Raw genomic sequence first — 18145 nt, 5'->3', positions numbered from 1 at the left:
AGGCATAGGAATTGTGTGCACCAGTATTGCCCAGGGAATCTTTGTAAATAATGAGGGAGGACACTGTAAGATCTGATATTTAACAATATTCCTGACAATAAGTGGTATCCCCGGACCGCCTCAATAGTGGCTATCCAATCTCTCTCCCACAATTTGTGTTTCACCTTCTCCAACTTCAGTTGTAATAGCTCCAGGAAGAGATCATACTGGAGGATACACTGTTGGCAATTGGATGCCCATTTATTCAATGGACTGCATTCTATAGAAGCCACCAGATTGAATTATCTTCTCTGTAAACAATTTTCACCAGCAACCTCAGGTTTTTCCAGAGCATGCCTCACATGCCTGTCACAATTGAGTGAAGCCCCAATTCATATTTAATCACTGGTGCTGGGAACCCGTGTGGAAGCTTACGCACTCATCTCTAAAATAAACCCTCCAATTGTATCCAATTAGGCATCAAAAATGAAAAATAGAGTTTCAGCGCCATACATTATCACTGGTATTACTTTCTTTGTGTAGAATTTGACCACTGGAATTAGAGAATAGTGTCCAAACTTTAGAAGTTCACTATCACTCTTTGTTTCAAATATACAAATACTCAAGTGAGTAAGATTCTCCAGTCTTTCCAGTTGCACTTTACTTAGGTGCTATATGAACGCTAAGTACGGATTTATCCGTCCCTGGCGGAATGAGAACATCTTAGTTTTTCCTATGTAAATTTTTAGCTCATTCATCCTAGTATAGGTTTCCACTTCCGCCAATTTTCTCCTATAAGAGTACAGGCCATCAGATCCATATCATCTGCATACAATAAGTAATTAACAGGGTTACCATCCAAACCTGGGGGGAAACAGCAGATATTAACAAAGGCGCTGGATATGTCTGAAATAAATAAATCAAAGGAGGGACTAAAAGACAGCCTTCTTTCGGGCCCGTACATTTTGAATTGGAGCAGACAACCAACCCTGTTCATTCAGCCTAACCTGCACAACGGTGTTAGTGTGCAGCGCAATAAGCATTTCCAGTAGTGGCGCCGGGCAGTCCCATGATTGACTTTGGGCTCATAATGAATTCCTGTTTATGCTGTCGAAAGTCATGGAAAAGTCAATGAATTCAAAATATCTATTTTTTTGCTTTTTTTGTTTTTAGTGTTTATTGGTTAAATAAAACCTTTTACACTTTATAAAATCACATCAAAATATTAGTGTCATAAAATTCATAATAATTACATGTCAAGAGCAAAAGAAAGGTATGTCATCTAAAACCTTCTACACCATAAACATTTCATAAAATGTGTATCTCAACACTTTCCCCATAAAACCAGGCAATCATCTAATATCAAAAATCTCTAATGCCTTAACAATTTCCTTCCACAGATAATATAAGGTAAAATTCATTACCAATGTATCTCCCTTATACACATAAGACCAGAATTGGTCAGCATGAATAAAGTGCGGTGTGTGAACATTAGTCCCATATGATTTTCATATAAATCAAGCAATTTGTAAAAACTAGTAAGCATGTGTCGTCAGGTTGCAACCTCTGATTCACATAATCTGCATCTACGTTCCTCAAATGGTATGTTCTTCCAGGCACCCAATATAGCAAAAGTAGGAAGTTGATAAAATCTTAACAGCATAATAAAGCATCTAACATCCTGATTTTGCAAATGTTTTGTAGATGTACATGGTATGTTAACGGGGAAAGCCTGTCTTGCGAATCTCCCATAGTTATTTTTCTTAAAAAGGTAAATTCATCTTTCATTACTATCCCAGGTGGCTGCCTTACTTTTAATTTCTTTAAATTTGCTAACCAGATTATCTTTAATTTCACACGTACATCCTAGATTTGTTAGGAAACTGTTGGCATCCATCCACCATTCTTTCAAGGCTGTTTTACCTATGAAAGTGCCCTGTTCATTTAGGAAGCTTGAATATAATGATTTTGCTTTATCTTGGTTCATCAGAATTCTAATATATAGGTTGCCCGGTAATATCATTTTCTTGGTAGTTATTGATATAATACCCAATTCACTACATACAGCTTCTACAGGAACACATTATGCCAACCCTAATGCTTTGTGCCATAAATTACCCAAACAAGGTTCTAAGCCTAGTAGTTTCTTTCGAGGTGTATATTTCCAAACCATAGACTATAGTTGGGACTACACAAGTTTTATACAGCACCACCAGTCCCTCAGTGGATTGACCTCCAGATCTTAATAAGAATGATCGAATTACTTTGAACTTAGTTGTAGCCCTATCAGAGATGGATTTAGAGAAAGGATCCTTGTTCATGTCATTAGGCACATGAATAACAAGGTATATATAACTTGAGACCTCCTCAATTTCGTCCCCTTGTACAGACCAATGAAACCTTTTTATGTTTCTTCTACTTGATTTAAGCGTGATAATCTTGGTTTTCCCCAAATTAATGTACAAACCATTTTCTAGGGCAAACCTTTGAAATGCCTTTAAACCATGTTGTAAGCCCAAGGCTATTTGGTCAAAAATGACTACATTGTCCTGCCCAATTGGTGGCATTTCTGATTATAGCAATTCAACAAATAGGTTCCCAAATCGACCATAAAAATATTTAAAAAGTAGGAGCCAAGGTACATCCTTGTTTCAGACCTTGGTCAACACTACAATCCTCACTCAAGACCCCCTCCTGGTTAATTTTGATTTTCACTTTGTTATTCATATAAAGTGCTTTGACAAAGAAAAGAATTTGGTTATTCAGTTTCGCCAACCTCTTTTGTCCAATAAAATATGACGATCAACACTATCAAACTCTTTCATAAAATCAATTAAACAAATATAAAGAGTCTTACTTCTATCATTCAAAGCACTAAAAATAAAATACATTCAAATGCATACCTTTGTAATAGTACTAAAATCCTTTTTAAAACCACATTGCTGTATACTAAGAAGGTTCTCTTTTTCTAGTCGTGTGTTAATATATACTAGCAAAAATGTGCAAAGGGTCTTAGCACTTGAGTCAATCATAGCTAGTACTCTATAATTATCTGTAAGATTTCTGTATATCGGAATTAACTGAGACTGCGTACAAGAGTCTGGAATTTTACTGGTTGTTAAGATATTCTGAAAAATAATATACAAGATTTGGGCCCATATGTGTGGATGATCTTTCAATATAACATGTGGTAGTCCATCCGGGCCAGGAGCTTTGGAAGGTTTCAGATTTTGTAATTATATTTTCAATTTCTTCTGGAGTGAATTAAAAAAACAAAGTCTTCCAGGGATACATAACTTAGGTTATTTTCTTTAATGTTCTTGCTGTAGCATAAAGCTAAAATGCATCTCTTCCAACCTTCAGACGAAATTGGATTAATTTATTTTACTACCACAGTGTTATATTTATATTTATGGTAAATATACCAGCACGTTTTTGTATTTTTTCCCTTAAGAGTGGACCACATAGTTTTCCAATGGGCAGAGGCAGAGGCAGAGTACCTTGATGCATTTTGTGCCAATTTTTAAAGTGACATCTCAGCTTTTTAATGCTACTCTTTTGTATCGCTTCCCCAGAACATGTCTTTTAATCCAGTGTATCTCTTTCGATAATTGCTTCTTCTTTAGCACTATTTTATGGTCATATACTTTATGTTCTGATTTACTTTTCTGATGGAGCTTTTTCCTTTGTTCATTTACCATATTCAATTTAAAAGTATAAATAATCTGATAAAAAGACTCAATAGTCTTAAAATTAATTTCCCCACCATTCATTAAAAGTAGAATTATTCATACCAATTTGATTCACATTATTTTCTGTCCAACTAATTCTATTTCATCAACTGTTGATTTGTAGCTTTCCAATTAATTGCTTCCTGGTTTTTTGACCTCCAAATTGAGGGTAAATTCAATGATAACATGGTCACTAAGATCATTAGGAAAAAAGCTAAAGCTGCAAACAATCATAAATCCTTCATAATTAGATAAAAGAAAGTCAATCCACGATTGTAAAATTACATTTGACCAGGTAAAATATATATCGTCATCCTTAATAATCACCATTTGCAATAGTTGATATGCTTGAAAGAAATGGAGCCAACAACTGGTGCCATGTTCCATTTCTTCCTCAGAGCAGCCCAATGCCCATACATCAGAAACTATAATGGCTTTGAATTCTGCATGGTCTCCTTCTTTAACAAGCCATTTGTGTAGTTCCTACTCCCTTACAGAAAGCTGTCTGATAAATGTTCAATCTCTGAGTCTCCTTAGCCCATTTCTGTAAATTACATGGAAGCAGAGCAGAAAACATAGCTTAGGGGACGTCCAGCAGCGCTATCAGCCTGTAATTCACTGGGTTGGCATCAGGGCCCTTTTTGTAGGTAGGGACTATGATGGAACCTAAGACTCTGGAATTAGTTTCATAGAGATCACCCTATCAAAAATGGTCATCAATGCAATAGCCCAAAAAATGATGTTACCTTTGATGACAACAGTTGCTGGGCCATCAGTGTTGCTTCTATGGACTGTCCAGAGTCCAAATTTAATATTTTTGCCAGGGCCCTATTTTAAAAAGTTGGATAACTGGATTGTGGATAATTATATTCTGGTGGTGATTCAGCTAAAGTTTTTACCAGGACTTGTGAACAGACCTTAAACCTATATGTTATAGCTGCAGTTTCCGCGTTTATGAAGAAAATAGCCATCCACTTAGCATTCATTGATCTGGGCACTGCCTCCAACAAAAATAAATCCAAATAGTGGCAAATGATCAGGTTGATCGATGTAGCCTGAAAATAGTGTACAATCTCAACAATATTCATTGTGAGAACAATGTCTGGGTGCACAGTTGCATGAACGGACATTGCACTCCCTATTTCTCTGTTGAATGCTCACCCCCTTTTTATTTTTGTTATACACAAATGGCCTGTATAACACCCTGTTCACACTCGTAACTGATGTACCGAGGATTGGTAATAAGATACTCCCAGTTTTAGCATATGCCCATGATACACACCCCAAGAGTTTTGCCAAGGCTAATCTCAGAGTACACAAGAATTATGAATAATCTAGACCGGAAGGTACATTTTTTTTTTCTTTATTTGTTTTGGTTTATTCAAACCTTTACAAAAAAGTATATTCAGGTCACGTGTCTCTTCTGCCGGCTCAAAGAGGAGCACAACTCACCCTTGCGGCGTTAAGCCCGACGGGGTAAAGGGCGTCGGCTGTTGTGCGGCTGTTTGGCGCAGTGGGGCCCGCAGAAACACTACTAGCTTGCTTTACACCAATCAGAAAATGACTGCTCAATCAAGTCATGGTGGACCCGTCCTAAGGCGTAAGACCATTCAGCAGCGCCGGATGCAAAATCCTTGGACTGCCCTCAAGCCTGATGGCTCGCCCTCTACACTCAAGAAAACAAAGGTAAGCGAACCAAGTTGCTTGCTTTCACCTACTGCCTTTAACGATCCGCAAGTAGCCCCACTAGCTGCTATGAACAATCTTGCACCGCTCCACACTCCTGAAGTTACATTCTCTGGCACCGAGTTAATCCCACTATCCTCAACTGTACGCAAGCAAATAGCCGTGACGACGGCCATTTCCGGATTGGCGGACACGAATCTTTCGCTGCTTAGCACACAAGTTATTCCATCTGACATTTCCGCTGAGTTACCTGTAAAGTCAGGAGAAATACTAGACGCTGTTGCGACATCTACAATAGACAATGACCTGATTGGCCATCAAGAAGAGCCAGCGGAAGTCTCTAAACTTTCAGTCCACTTAGAAGTCACTCACAGCACAAAATTCCAACCTCAAATGCGTTTACATTCCTTAAAAGACTTACCTCCGATTTCCCACTTACCATCGACTGTATCTCCTCCTCTGACAAAAACACTTACAGAGCGGTCGTTACTAACCGCCGAGGTTGTTGACGAATTTTTCTCACCATTTGACTTCACTGACGCCGAATTAATGGAAGCTTCCCAATGTGACGAGGTCACTGAGCCACAAAACAATTCTCCGAATACCGGAGTTGAAACTGAAAAAGAATTGGATGCTATTGTTGATAAGCGGAAGGTGTGCATACCCACTCCTACTCTGACGTATACAGACCCAGACGCTACCCAGCCTCCAAAAAAGTACGAGATAAGGAGTACTTTGCACCATCCTATTGCAAATGTTCACCATCACAGAGCATATCAACCTGTCACCTAGAGCCATCAGCCTCGTTGCAAACACTTAAAAAACAGCAGATTATTATAAATAAAAATGACATGCAACGAAACATGATGCAACTAGATGACACCCTGTCCATTTTGTCAAAAAACAGACCAAACTCGCGCTCAACGCTCTACGTAGAAAGAGCAGGGTGCGACCTTACAGTATCAACGCTGCAAACAGTTCGAAGCCATACGTATCTCACACCGGAAAGAAACAAGCCAGCACACCAAAAGCCCCATCGGCTCGCACGAACCCAGTACCTTTATCAAACGAGAACATCTGTGCTGCACCAGAAAACTCATCTTCAAGTAGCGACTTGCAGTCAGAGACATTAAATAACACACGCTCGTCCATTGAAGAAAATTCAAGAGTCAAATCTAAACCTAGTCTCTCCTCTGCCGCTGCCATGCAGATTTACAACAATGTTTTAGCAGCTTCCTCAACAGCCCTTCTTCCCTTTTTAAAAATGTACGAATCCCTTCACGAGTCCTTTAAAGATCAGACTGAGCTCATTATAAATATAAAAACCAAGATGGATAAATTTGAAGCAGTCAACGAAGCCCTACAGACGCAACTGACTCACGAGGCCGAACAAACGTTAAGATGGCAAGGGCGGCTGAGTGATCTCGCCGCACGTCACCATTGTCAAAATGACTCTTTAAAGGACGGGCTACTGGACGCAGTAAAATGGATGAGGCACACATCAGACAATGGTAAAGTTTCAAACTCTGGTGCCCCATGGTGCTGTCCTGGGCCTCACTTGACAACTACCAGCGTGTCACCAGAGGTCGCCACCTTGAACAAGGATTCGTTATTGCACCTTACGGATTTGAATAACATAAAGAACATAAAATCGCATTCGTCAACCAAGCTTCCAGTAGTGGCCGACATTTCAGTAGTGGTGTCATCACAATCCACAAAAGAAGTTGTTGAACCATCACCCTCGAACGGAAAGATCACAGACAACCTTCTAAAACCAGTTGCCGATCAGGCGGATGATCCAACACCTCTAAGACCTCACACTGCAAAAGGAGTAGTTGCAATTCAAAATGTCTCGTTTGGAATCTTCTCTGGTCCTGCCAAATCAATACAAGTCAAGGAAGCAAAGATCTCTACTCAAAAAGGAACACAAAACGTTAGCAAAAAGACGAATATTATCACAAACAAACCTCTCCTGAAAAGGTCACGTTCTAACGGCGCAAAGAAATTTATAAGAAATCTGACAACCCCTCCACGCCCTGTTGCTTCCAAAACAAGTGCCCTGAAATCCAGATTGGAAAAACCACAAGATAAGTGTATCTCCACCAATGATTTAGATCGCTTACCAATTCCATCCGTTAAGCGTAGACGTGAAGAGTCTATCCTCTCAGAGGAATTGTTTTCAAACACTTCAATCGATCTATGCGACCTTTCTACTTATTCAATTGACGACGAAGATTGTTCAGCAACTGTCGTCAGCTCGGCTGACGAATGTCCGCGGCCACGGCGCGATTTTCATGGCATCCAAGCGGCGCGGAATTCATCTAAACATTCGTTCAAACCTCAGGAATCCACAAATCCTAAGGACAAACAAAAAGAAAGACCGTCGTCATCGTCTAAGATGGCCCAGCACCCGAAATCTTCAATAAAATCAACATCAAAAGCAGTTGAGCCCCCTGCTTCAAAGCTTAATCCGAAGCAAACTGCAGCTCACTCGACGAAAAACGGTCAACCCGAGACCAACTCAAATAATCGAGTAACTGGACAATCTAATTCACGATGGTGGAAATTGGAACTAGAAAACATCCTTGAAGAAAAAAACGATGTAAACCTGAATCGTGCCAATATAATGAAGCTGCTACACTATATCCCAGCTCTTCGTATTATATCATCTGACGACATAGCGATCGTAGAATACAAATCAGAACGTAGAACTGACTGGGTCATTCTTCACATGAAATCCAGACACGTAGCAAAACCACTGCTCGATGTCAAAGATGACCTACTTTCTTACGGATTCGATCTAACGATATGTAATGAGCAGCCTTCATCCAACACTGTCAACTCAAATTCTTCCAAATCCACCGGCCACAATAGGTCAAAAAGAGACGATCTGTGGAAACAGCTCAGAGAACAACCTTCGCTCACATCCAATATATACAACCAGAACAAGCGCGATTAGGATAACGTCGGGTCAAATTGTTTGACCCCATTGTTAACCTCGTGGAATACAAGAGGATTCTCACATTTGTTTCAACCCGGACCAGCGGCAGATTTAAGAAGCCAAATAATTTGCCTGCAAGAAACTTGGCTCCGTGATTCCCCTGTATGTGATGGATATTCCGTGGCCCTAAATGCTGCGGGGAAAAATCAATTTGGCAGACCATTTTCAGGGCTACTCACGCTATTAAAAAACACATTCGAGTGGGCTGTGATCAACAGTTCAAACCCAAACTTGTTCGTGCAAGCCATAACCCTAGAATCAACATGTGAAGCCCACCTTAAAAAAGAAAAAACATCTTCTGATAATAAACACTTACTGGAATCCCGCATTGATTTCAGAACTTCAGTACTTATCATCAATCATGGCGCAAATTGATGCCAGTTTTGTGCAGTTCGACAACCCTTTCGTCCTGATCTGCGGAGACCTTAACTATTCTTGGTTCAACCAAGACAAAACACACATCTCTCGGAATCAGTCCAAAAATCTTTCTGACCCTGGCGATCGCGGTCATAAATGGGAATATGAATTAAGTTTGCGACATTGCACAATGCTCAACGGCTGTACCACAGGCGACATTCCAGCAGCCGACACCTGGCATAGGGGTCAACTAAGAAAAACCTTAGACTATATCTGGGTGTCTGATAGTCTACACCAACATATTTCCATGCTGACCATAATAAAATCGGACAAGAGCGATCATGATGTCTTGAGGGTATTTTGGGAGCTGAAAAACAAAACTACCCAGCCAAGATACAAAACATCCCTAACTACAAATACTGCGCAAAACCGACTAAAGATAAACAGCCGTCAGATTGACATCCTGACCGCTGACTTTTGTCACGAGAATAAGCAGGGCAACACGAATAACTACGTGCCGTTGTTGTTGCAATTTTCATCATGTTCAAATAGGCACAACATCAAAGTGACAAAAAATAAACATTCTTTCAGCGAAGAACTATCTGAAACCAAGAAGTCGCTAAAAAAGGACATTCGGCGGTTGAAGAAACTAGCAGATGGAAATGCACAAGAGCAAATTGCGAAGAGACGATCTCGTTATCGAAACTGGCTAAAATCATTTAACTGCATTCGTGACCAAGATCAAGCAGAACAAATGCTGCGTGTAATAACACAAAAAGATAGCAAAAACATATGGGAACTAATTAACAACGGCCATTTAAGACAGACGTTTGCATTATCCAATGGTGTTTTTGCATCCTGTTGGGTAAAACACTACACGTCTGTATTTACATCTTTGGACGCTGTGGAAATTGGACCATCGCTGTCGGAAAGCCGCACTTGGCATACAACTGAATCTGAAGAAGATATCGAAATCGCTATTAGAAAACTCAAGAATTCAAGGGCGGCGGGCCCAGACGGCATATCAAACCTAATGCTAAAAGCTAATAGCAAACCATGGGCAACTTTCATTAAAACACTATTCGATCGAATAGCAGCAACACAAACTCTTCCGGCCTCATGGACCTCAGCAGTAATTGTCCCAGTGTTAAAAAAAGGCAACCGTCCTATCGCGTTGCTTGACACTATGGGCAAAATATTTGCCACATTCTTACAAAAACAACTCGCTAGATGGGCTGACGAAGCAAATCTGATCGATGAAAGGCAAACTGGCTTCACAAAAGGAGTGGGAGTGGAATTAAACCTACTGCTTCTCAATCTGGTAAAGTTGGACGCCCTAAACCGCAAGAAAAGGTTGTTTCTTGCATTTGTTGACCTCAAACAGGCCTTCGACACCATTAATCGACAACTGTTATGGTGAAAACTCAAGGCCTGGGGCTGCCCACCACAACTACTGTCGCTCTTATTGGCACTTCATTCGAACACTACCATCCGTGTGCGCACAAATGCAGAGGGAGACTTAACGGACGAAATTGTAACAACAAATGGTGTGAAACAGGGCTGCCCGTTAGCCGCATTACTATTCAAATTGTTCATCTCAGATCTTCCAGCAGCTTTGTCCGAAACAAGGTCGTTTCCACCGAAGGCGAATGGCAAACAGCTTAGCTGGTTACTCTATGCCGATGACATAGTCTTACTTGATTCCACCGAAATTGGCCTACAAAGACTTCTGACATCCTTACAAGTCTATGTAAATCAAAATCATCTGGCCAAAATATGCAGGCCAAAAAGCCAGTCTTCACCTGGAAAGTTAATAATGAAAAAGCTAGAAAAAACTGCTGCAATAGGTTACCTTGGAGTGCTGTTCAACACCTCTATCAGCGAACAGAGTTGGACCCTTGATGTCCTATCCCGAATTAAGATTCTCGCTCAACAAGGATCAAAACTGCATGCTAAGTATGGACAATTTACTCTGCATCCATTAATAATCTTCTACATGCAAAAGGTATCTCCGGCAGTATCTTCCAACATTTGGAAGCGAGGCAGGATGGAACATAAAAGCGGAATTTTGGACTCAAATCGAGGGGCTCTTTTGGCGAAAAGTTTTGAAATTACCCCGATGTCTCTCAATGGTTGCAATCAGATATGAATTGGGCCTCGAATCGCTATATAATTCAGTGGTCTGGAAGTCGCTCTCAGCACTGCGAAAAATGCGTCTATCAGCACCAGAAAAAGCATATGAGATCCTATCTGAACAGTCAAACGATCCATCAGCAGCCCTATTAAACAAATGGGAAGCAAAACAGAAGTCAATCCTACTCGACGCTAACATCAACATAGAATTGTTGTTGTCGACTACGCAGATAGCGAAAAAAAATTTTCATCAATGGAATTGGATAACAAACATGAATAAATGAAATGCTCTTACTTCATCACTAGATCTGGGAGTCTCATCAAAGAAGCTCGGAGATCTGCCAAGATATCTTGAGAAATTCCCCTCGAGATACCATAGAAATCAATTGCTAAGATTACGTTTAAATCTCTATAAAACTCGTGAGGTGCTGATGCAAAGGAAAGATCCGTCTACACCGAGTAATATCTGCCGGTTTTGTATGAAAGATGTGGAAACGAGCATACATTTGATAACGGGGTGCCCAGCAATCGCTGCTCAACGCTCCTTGCATTTGGAACGTTTTGCACCAAAAAACAGAAATATGCAGGATTGGTGGAGTTATTTAATTTCAGGGACAAACACCCAACTAACCTGTGCCACCATCAACTTTATGGATTCAATTATTCCTAACCTTGACGTGTTATAAGTCATTAAGAGCTGAAATCAGTATATTCTCGTGTGTCTGTCTGCTTACACCCCTCCGCTCGTTCCTATCATCTTACTTTGAACCTTCATCTTACTTTGAATCTGTCACTTCATTTGTAAGGATTACATTATGTAAACATTGGAAAGTATGACAAAAAAGTTTTTTTTTTTTTTTACAAAACTAATGTCAATAAAAAAAAATTAAAAAAAGTATATACAGTAGAAACAAATTTCATTAAAACAATGATTTCACAATAAATTGCTTATACATTTACCTGCAGGTATCTGAGTTTGATTCCTTGGGCATTTGTTTGTATTTGTATTTTATTTGGTTTTATATAGCACCTTAAATCAAAGTGCTGAGCATTCAAACAAGCACAGTACAATAAAAATGAAATTGGCATTTAAAGCATAGCGTATATCTGTGATTGCAGTAACCTTCATTAGCCAGTCGAGAGGAGGTAGGATAGCAGAGAGACGCGAGAAGATAAATAAACAGTGATGGAACAAACAGAGAATGGGAGAGTATTCCAGTACAACGGTGCTAAGAGAGAGAGAGAGTCAAAACTAGATTGAGCATAGGGGGGATGAGGAACTATGATAAGATGATAAGAAGCAGAACAAAGTGGACGAGAGGGACAATAGAATGCAATAAGAGAAGAAAGAAAGGGAGGATCAAGACCATGGAAAGATTTAAAGACTAAACATAGAAAATTAAATATTAAACAGTGTTGGAAAGATAGCCATCCTAGATCAGTCAGTCAAATAAGTGGAATAGAATCACAAGGTGCAAGCAAACAGAGAACACTAATAGACACATTAAATACAGATTTCAACGGAGCTGGACAAGATAAGGAAGTCCAAAGAGTGCAGAAGAACAGTAGAAAAGCTGTGAGACTATAAGAGCAGACACCAATAGTTGAGTGGCCCTAAAAGTCATGAAAGGACAGGCTTTTCAAATATTGTACAGATGAAATCGACTGGAATGGGCAGATAAGGAAATATTGTGACTAAAAGAAAGACCTGAATCAAGATAGAGACCCAGATTATGGGCCACGGGCGAGATAGGTAACTGGGAAGGAAGACATTATATAAATGGAGGGGACAGAGAAGGAGAAATAGTAGAGGCAGGGAAGAAAATAACCTGAGTTTTTGCGGCATTATGTACTAAAAATTGGTCTGACATCCAAGACTGAATGGCAAGGAGACAGGCGCTAAATCTATGGTGGATGTCATCAGTAAAGTGTGGAAAGGAAAGAAAGAGCTGTGTGTCATCAGCATAGAAGTGATGCGAGAAACAAAAAGAGGAAATAACACCAGCCAACGAGGAGGTGTAAAGTAAAGAAATAAAAGGACCGAGGACCGAACCGTGAGGGACACCATATGTAAGTGATATGATATGATATGATAAGGCATTTATAATGTGCCTATACACAAGTGTTCCAAGGCACGGTGAGGCAGGGGAGGGGGAACAGGCCAGTTGTCATTCAGATCGCCCAAGTGCGTGGGACGGGGGAAGGGGCAGTACATGGCAATGGATAAATAACAATAAGTAAACGTAACAGCCAGCAAGTGGCAAGTGAAAGGAAGTGCAGACAGCAGGTGTCAAGTGCTGGTAGGGGGACTGTAGGGATACAGAAACAGTCCCCAAGTGTGGGGGTTGCCAGCCAGGCAGTGCAAGTGTGAGAGACTGGCGGGGGAAGGACGTGGGCCTGAGATCAGAGGGTGTCCAGGTAATCCAGTGAAGATCTGGTTTCAGCCAAGAGGTCAGCAGGAGAGAGGAGGAGAGAAAGCAGAAGCAAAGAGAAAGGTTTTGTGGTGTTTCAGGAACCAGAGATGGTTCTCCTTAAGTTTAAGGGAGGCAGTGAGGCTGCTCCAGAGGGAGGCCCCAGCCGAAGAAAGAGATCTACCACCAACTCGTTGCTTGAAGAAGCAACTGACCCTGAGGGAGTTGGAGGCGGATGAGCGAAGAGCTCGAGAAGGAAGATATTTAGGAAGAGAGAGTTGAAGGTATTGAGGCCCTGTGCCCCAAAAGGCCTTGTCGACAATGCATAGGGTTTTGAACTTAATCCTTGCAGCTGCTGGAAGTCAGTGCAGAGATTTCAGACGTGGAGAGATACAATCCCTGGGCTTGAAGCCTAGGACAAGTCTCGCAGTCCTGTTCTGGATGAGCTGCAAAGGGCAGAGAATAGAGGCAGGCAGATTTAGAAAGAGGCTGTTGCAGTAATCCAGCCTAGAGAGAACCAGCGCTCTGGAGAATATGCCTAAAGGTATGGTACCATCTCTCCCTCCTGAAGAAAATCATCCCTTCTTCCCAGCATCCAATTTTGATCCTCTGTCCAAGGCCTCATCCTCAGCCACCTGGATTGTGGCAATGCTTTTCTGGCCAAAGACCACTCTAGCTCCCCTGAGAAGTGTCCTACATGCAGCAGCACAACTAATCAAAGGACTCTACAAATTCAACTACATAACAGTGGCCCTCATTGATCTGCACTGGCTCCCACTGCATGCATATGTCACATTCAAATCCTGATACATCATCTACAATGCAGTCCTCCTCAAGTCAACAAGCTAACTCCCCATGTAGCTCAGGAACTCTGCTGGCCAGCACGCCACTAGAAGCCAATATTTAAGAAGACTAGAACAACGCTGCCATTTGAAGGAACCAATTCTCGTCCCTATCAACAACAAACTCACCTCAAAGCTTCTGCCAATCGGGAAAGAGCTCAAGACCCCTCTTCAAGGACATGTTCCTCTTCAGCATGTAGGACTTCACCCGCTCTCCCATTGACTGTTTTCTTGGGTTGTTCGTGTCCCCTCTCTCATAGCGGTCCCTCCCCCTTGCCTGTTTCCTGCGACTCATGCAAGCATTAACACCATCCTGCATAGCACCCCAAAGATGTTCCCCTGTGTCTTCCACTGGCTGCTACTGTATCGTCTTCTGTGTTAAGCGCCCAGTTGCTCCTACTTTTGCTTGGTGCTAGACCACTGATGCCTATGTCTCTGGATTGCCACCACTCCCCCTTTCATCACTGAGTCCCTGCTTCCATTCTTTAGACCTCGTTACTACCTCTCCCCTTCATGTAGTTTCCACTTTTACTCTGTAAACGGCTTTGTTGCTTTCTGAAGCTAGGATTGAGCTCAATAAATAATCAAAAATAACACATCTTCAACTAGAATGCAAGTGGTCAATTTTGATATACAAAATAAAAAGTGGCAACTTTTTTTCTAGACTCAACATGGGCTCTTAAAAGGGTCTGCATAAGAATGAATTAGCCATTGCTTCTTGGCCTTTTGGCTAAGATCAAGTATAGTATGTTGTTCCTGTATTTGAAATTTTTGCGGGATCTCTATCTGTTCTAGAACTTGTGTTGCAGTTACCCAGCGTTTATCTGGGACATGACGTTTCGCTGGCCCCCAGAAGGAAGAAAAAAAGAAAGAAAATTTAAAAAATATTTTAAAAAAAGAATGAGCCAAGGATTACTTATAATTCATTCTAGTTTTCAGATGGAAATGTTATGGACTGAACCCTGACATGCTTGGAAAAGATAAAAGCAAACTAGGAATACAAGAACTCGGACAAGCTATTATTAGAAGGTTTCAATTTCTTTAGGGCAATACTTTTAGGGCATTGCACTAACCGCACAGTTCCTTCTTGTGCCTTACACTTTCCTGCACCATGTGCGCCCACCTCTTTTACTTGAAAGCGGTGTCCCACCTCTAGCTTCCTGCCTTTTTAACCCTTCCCACCTCCTTACCCAGCCATACAAACCCACATGCCCTCACTGCTGCTGTGGCGCAGTAAACACTCGCACTGAAAAGCCAGCAAACTGAACTCCCCATCCCCCATTTAACCCATACCAACCACCATACCCTGTCACCACCAATCCCCAAATCTCTACCTAAACACACAACACTTGTGTATTTTGAAAAGAAAACAAGTCGACGAAAACGCATGCGACGAAAAATACACGTTGAAAGTGCAGACGTGTAAAACACTGGCAGTAAAAAACACGGCAAACAATTGGTAAAATCAGTGTCAAGGTTGTTACGAACTGGAAAAAATTCAGACCATTCACATATTCCCCCAGTCTAGTAGCAGGATCCCTGCTGATGTGCTTTGTAGTTTTTACCCTCTACTATGGACCCATAGTAATTAGATATAGGAGGAGATTGTGCATGTCATGATGGCTGCTCCCGGGGAGCCAGGCTAGGCCCAGCGTCCCCTATCACCCACATCACCGGATCCAGCAGACCGCTACTGGGGCCCTTTGGACCACATCCTGGCACCTTTGGCGCCAGGCTCATAAAAGGCTTCAGTCCTGGCGCCATAGGCGCCAGGCTCATTTGGTCAAAACATGTCATAATGCTTGGGTGGACTTACCTGAGGCAGACCATGCTGCTTACTCACCCAGAGCAATCCAGTCTGGCTGAGGTCTCCAGCCATTTAGGCTGGGAGGAACTATTTTTCCTCTTCAGGAACTCTTTTTCTTACCTGGGTGGGGCCGGAGGAAGGATACTCACCTGAAGCACTCCTCTGCTATTTAAACCACGCCCGAAGGAATTCACATGCTTTGCGTTATTCTGCATCAGCAGCAGGACGCTCACCGAGTCGGCTCCTGCATCCTGGCTCCTGACACGCCCGCAGCTCCTGGAACACCTGAAAGACAAAGGGAGAGAAAAGACAAGCATCCAAAGCTTTACTCACCGGAATCCTGCACTCGGGAAACCTTCTTCCGACAATCCTGCAAAAGAAAAGCACAAGGTTAGCAGCGCACCACAACGCTCGCCGCAGCGCCGCTTTCTCTTACCTTATCGTGGCCGTGCCACGTGCAGAAACGGCTACAAAGCTTGCCGCACCTCGGCACCTGCAAATAGGAGAAAGACACGATTAGAAGCGCCCCGCTTCACCCAGTGCCACACCTATTCCACTTACCTTTACGAGGCCGTACCACGAACAACAGCGGTTTCGACGCTGGCAGCTAATCGGCTCCTGCAAAAGGGGAGAAGGTGAGCATCGGACTTGATACAGGAGGGAATACTCACCTAAGGACTTACCAGATTTTGGTTGAACTCAATCCTCCATTCGGGTCAGAAGGGCCTTTCTGCCTTTTCTAGACCCCGGCCCCGATGGGGAAAAGACTTTTAATATAATCTAAAGACTACATACTTACGGCAATCCCGAAGTGGGATCGAACAGCCAGAGGAATCGCGCCCACTAAATACCCCAGTGAAGTAACTGGAATCAACGCGCCCCTGCACCAGAAGCAGGAAGGAGGGCTCATCCTTACAGAAAATAAGGTGAGAGCCCACAAAAACCGAACTAGCGACAAGGGGATTTAGAAGGGGGAGATAGGGGAGAGCAGATACTCTTTCCAGCATATATTAACTCCCTCTTTCCCACCTACAGAAAAATTATCCTACGAGCCAGACAGACGAGATTCGGGGGAGGGCCAGTCCAGTCCATCTTCCGGGCCCTGTGCTTTACTGTAGAAGAATTGGTAGCAGTCCAGAACGGGTCAGCGCCTCTGTGGGAACCAGGTGAGCGTTACAGAACGTGAAGACTACCAATAACCTCCTACCCAGGCGCTATGGAAACTTCTGAGACAGACCAACTGGCTCAGCTATTAGGGGAGCTACGGGCCGAAGTTCATGCTGCCCGCCAGGAGACAAACGCCCTCAGGAGGGAATTGATAGTGTGCAAGGAAATAACTGATGATCTTGCCAGACAGCTGTTACAGAGTCAAGCGGGGCAGACACCTTTACCCAATTCAGGGGGGAATTTCACCCCTGTGCCTGCAATTAATCCAGTTCAAATCAACCTATCCGGAAATGTGCCATTGGCACCACCTGAACGTTTTGCAGGAGATCCCAAACGATTCACAGTATTTATGAATCAATGTCGATTGCACTTTCTCTGCAGGCCGGGGGCCTTCCCGAATGACCAGACCAACGTAGCTTTTGTACTTTCGTACCTTAGTGGCAGTGCAGCTGACTGGTCAATTCCATTGGTTACCCAAGATGATCCAATCCTTCGGAATTTTCAAGCCTTCCAGACTAGTATGGAAAGACTGTTTGCAAGACACTCCCAGGGGCAGGCCCTGGACAATGAACTCCTATCCCTACGACAAGGTAATCTGGACCTTTTGGCCTACATTACAACCTTCAATAGGGTAGTTGTAGAAACAAGATGGCCCGAGGACAAAAGAATCACGCTATTCCATCGAGCTCTTCATGGTGAACTTAAAGACGTCCTTGCCCAGGTTGTAAATCCACCCCAGGACTGTTCGGAATATATTGACTTGGTGGTCCAATTGGATCACAGGCTTCAAAATAGGAAAGCAGATCGATCCAGGTTTGAAACTCGGGTTTTCGCGAAAATCCAGAGTAACTCCAAGGGCCTCGACGCCACTGAACCCATGCAAATTGGGGTGGTAAAAAGCCCCTTGACCCAAAAGGAGCGTGACAGAAGACGGCAAATGCAACTGAGTCTCTACTGTGGGTCGTCGGGGCATTTTCTTCGAGATTGTCCGGTGAAACCTCCCAAGAAGACAGTAGGCGCCTCTGATAAAA

At 42.4% G+C, this 18145-nt stretch overlaps 1 pseudogene; it reads left to right on the top strand.

The window, feature by feature from the left end:
- The first annotated feature begins 14850 nt into the window (after positions 1-14850).
- Positions 14851-14993, top strand: LOC138517656 (U2 spliceosomal RNA; annotated as a pseudogene).
- Positions 14994-18145: the final 3152 nt, after the last annotated feature.

Source organism: Ambystoma mexicanum, chromosome 6q (genome assembly GCF_040938575.1).
Source record: "Ambystoma mexicanum isolate Mex_15411 chromosome 6q, UKY_AmexF1_1, whole genome shotgun sequence".
NCBI classification, from domain to species: domain Eukaryota; kingdom Metazoa; phylum Chordata; class Amphibia; order Caudata; family Ambystomatidae; genus Ambystoma; species Ambystoma mexicanum.
The sequence above is the reverse complement of the archived record's forward strand: the minus strand, read 5'-3'. Positions and strand labels throughout refer to the sequence as shown.